The sequence below is a fragment of the Chenopodium album genome, chromosome 6 (assembly GCF_948465745.1).
Source record: "Chenopodium album chromosome 6, dcCheAlbu1.1, whole genome shotgun sequence".
NCBI lineage: Eukaryota > Viridiplantae > Streptophyta > Magnoliopsida > Caryophyllales > Amaranthaceae > Chenopodium > Chenopodium album.
The window spans coordinates 6,719,623-6,723,370 of record NC_137839.1 but is presented as its reverse complement, the minus strand read 5'-3'; the positions used below and the strand labels follow the sequence as shown (position 1 = coordinate 6,723,370).

The 3,748-nt window shown below is 33.2% G+C and overlaps 1 long non-coding RNA gene across 2 annotated transcripts; it reads left to right on the top strand.

The window, feature by feature from the left end:
- The first annotated feature begins 396 nt into the window (after positions 1 to 396).
- On the top strand, positions 397 to 2,657 carry LOC145635765 (uncharacterized). Of its 2 annotated transcripts, XR_014113908.1 has the most exons (7): positions 397 to 852; positions 1,010 to 1,096; positions 1,176 to 1,237; positions 1,538 to 1,659; positions 1,817 to 1,912; positions 2,238 to 2,306; positions 2,423 to 2,657. It is a non-coding gene; the product is annotated as an uncharacterized LOC145635765 (long non-coding RNA). The 2 variants fall into 2 exon arrangements; XR_014113909.1 differs by lacking the exon at positions 1,538 to 1,659.
- Positions 2,658 to 3,748: the final 1,091 nt, after the last annotated feature.

Below are 3,748 nucleotides of genomic sequence, written 5' to 3'. Positions count from 1 at the left end.
CATCTTATGTTTCATGTTTGTAATGAGTTCATGACCCGTACATTTGGGTACAAATGTTATAATGGACTGTTTTTATACTTCGTAAATCGTAATTGTTTTGGGTCGTGGACCTCGTGGTACAACATTAGGACTCTTAGTATTTATTTCATTTTCACTATAAAATAAAATAGTTAAATTAGTTTTACTCTTACCCATATTTCTTACTTCCAAAGTTCCAATCATTGTGTAGGTTAATTTATGAACAAATGTGCTGGTAGAAAAATATTTTCAAAATCTTAATCAGCAAACACTACAAGAAAACAGTTCAAGGAGGGCGATTTTATTTTGGCAAAGAGGGCAATTTGAAGTTTGCCTTCTTATAAAGCATCAAGCAGGGCATACGTAACTCGCCCTATTTTATTGTTATCAAAGAGGGCGAAAAACAAGTCGTTGTCTTATACTTGATCAATAAGGGCGATAGAACTAAATTCGCCCTCTTTGATCAGACAACAAGGACGAATTAAACAATCGCCCTTTTTTAAATAGGGCGACCTTAAAAATCGCCATCCTTGATAAACAAAGAGGACGGATTGTAAACATTTGTCTTCTTTGGCTCCTTTCTCGCACAAATAACAAAGACGAGTACGGAGTACTTAGTAAAACACTGTGGAGTAAGGCAAACCCAGAAATATAAAATTGTAAAATCTTTCTCTCTCCTCACAATATGAGCATTCATACTTCGTATTCTCCATTTAAGCGGATTTTGAGCTTTCTTCTCCATTGAAGCGATTTTCGAGCTTTCTTCACCATTGAAGCAGCTTCTGAGCTTTCTCCTCCAATTGAAATAGCTCCTCCATCAAACCAATTTATCAGGTAGTATTTGTTAATTTATCGAAAATATCAATTTCAAAATCTAGGGTTTAACACTAGTTAATTTGTTCGAATTTTTAGAAATTGTTGCTAGGATTCAAAATTTGTTGCAGATCATGCGAAATTTATGGAGTTAAGCTTCTGATTGTCGTTATTGCAGCGAGTTCTGAGCTTTCTCCTCCATTGAAGCAGCCTCTGAGCTTTTTCCTCTGCTGAAGCAATTTCCTCTATTAAAGCACCTTCTTAGGTAATGTGTTAAATTATCAAATTGCAATTTCACAATCTAGAATTACTGCTAATTAATTGTCTCATTATATTTAATTTAGGGTTTGAAGCACAATTAGTTTGGTTCGCTGCTCAAATTCCTTAGTCAAGTCACTAAATTCTGGTATTATTTGAATAATTTGTTGTTTTTTTTAATTAATTGTTTAATTTTTTCATTATACATGTCTATTATCTGATATTTGTTCAGCTGCATTATTTTTTATTTTTTTTTTTATAATTGTGATCTGCTTTTATACAACAAATTGGTTATGAATGACCAATTTTCTATCAGTTTGGTTGAGTTTAACAATTCAAATTTTAAGCAGCATATTTCTTGTTAATATTGGTCTTGAGATTTGAAAATTGATGTGTATAAATTGCAAATTCTGAACTGGCTAAAGTGTTATATCTTCAACTGCTCTAGAGTCATTTAGTAGCATACTGATGAGATAGCTGCCCTTGAGACTTGGGACAATGGCAAGCCTTATGAGTAAGCTGCTAAAGCCGAATTACCAATGTGTGTTCGTCTAATGAGATATTATGCAGGTGAGTATTGAAACAGGCTAAGGTGTTAGCATTGCCTCTTTTTTTTCTTTTCCTGAATGTCTAATTCTCCAATGTGTGTCTATCTAATGAGATGAAGTGTCTTTAGTTTGTGTGGAATTTCTCATTGAATTTCCCTATATTCATGTTTGTGTGGAAGGTTGCGACTACCTTAGCATGCAGGTATACAATTGTTTTGAAGAGTGCAGAACAAATACCATCAACTGCAATCTATGCCCCAAAGCTACTCCAAGAGGTACTTACACAGTGAAAAGTCCCAATATGCACCTCTATTCATCTATTCCAACTTGTTTTGCTTCAAAGATTACACAGTGAACAAGCTAAGTAACTACTGATTGAGGAATAATTCCACAGATTAGCATTAAAATTAATGATTATAATGCAGAAACATTTCATATCTTTAATAGGGTTAATTAGGTTCCTGATAGAATGATCTGATCATCATACTAATACATCTTTCCTTGGCAAGCTTGATTATGTGTTGCACACTTTTCCGGGAGTCAATAATTTTTTCATTGTTGAAAACCTCCTATGAGCTGAGCTTGAGTTTTGTTGGACAGATTACTTTGTGGGATAACTTTGAATAGATAACTTTGTAGACATCTATTCTGCAATACTTGTTGGGCAAGGTCAGTTCTGAATTTCTGATGCTTTTGTATGTATTAATAACCTATAACATCTTTATTTTTTTTTCTCTCACTATTTACCCTCTTCTGTTAAACTTTCAATTCTTTGATTCCTTCAGAAAATGGAGTAACAACATTACAGGAATAATTGAATTGAAGAGTAAAACTGAATTCTGATGATTAATTGCAACTCTATTGTGGAAGACAAGTGAAGACAAGTCCAAGGACACTCGAACCATAAATTTCAGCTTCACTAGCAATGGAGTGAAAATTATATTGCAGTTGTGCATTATGTTAGCTTAATTATGTTTGTTGTACAAGTAGCATGTTTATGAAAATAGTTTTTTTTTTTTTTTTTTTTTTTTTTTTTTTGGTTTTTGTTTTTTATTGTAAAGACATTCTCTTGTAATATACTTTTTGCTAATAAATAATGTTGATTACATAATTATATAAATTATTGTATTACTTTATATATGCCCTGTATTAGAGAACTAATTTTTTTTTTAAAAAAATTAAAAAAAAAAACAACAAACAGGGCGATTTTTTGATTTGCCCTTCTTGATAATGGACAAAGAGGACGACTAAGGTGCCCTGTTTGAGTTGATTTCATAGGGCGAAAAAACTAGTTGCCCTGCTTGAATCAGTCAAAGAGGGCAAAAAATTTCGCCCTCTCTGATCTCATTCAAAGAGGGCGAAATTTTTTGCCCTCTTTGATCTCATACAAAGAGGGCGAAACATCTAAATTGTCCTCCGAAGCTAATACAACGATGCTAAGAGGGCAACTTTAGGGCGATTTAAAAGTCGCGCGCCCTCTTTGCCTAAGAAGGCGAAATTTGGCTCTAAGAGGGCGATTAAAGTTGCCCTCTTTGATCTTATTTCTTGTAGTGAAATACGGCTATACATCTGTTAAGGGTAAGCCGAAACTCTGAGATGAGATCTGATTGTATAATCATAAGATTGTTTAAACTTGTCTTTTATTGGTATACAATAATAGCTGACTTTCGATCAATAAATTTATATAAAAAAACAAATAAAACTATAATAGTAAATAGAAACAATATATTCATACATAATTTCATTGTTGACTTGTGCACTAGACAAAAACTAGTAACATTAGAATACATAAACAAGTAGTAAATCACACTTACATAAGTCAGAAAAATAAAAACAACACTTAATAGTTACAGTACAACAAATACAAAAGTGACATACGTACAAATCATGAACAATAATCACAAATTTAAATGTAATCAACATAAAATTATGAAACATATTTTCTTATATTACAAGCTTGTGAAATTGTTTAGTTAATAGTTACCATCATCATCATCACCTCCTCCTGCTCCTGAACCAGCATACGATCCAGCCTCAGAGCCAGCTCCCGACCCACCGCGGGAACCAGAACTGCTAGAGGAGGATGAACTCGAGCTCGAGCTTGAGCTACC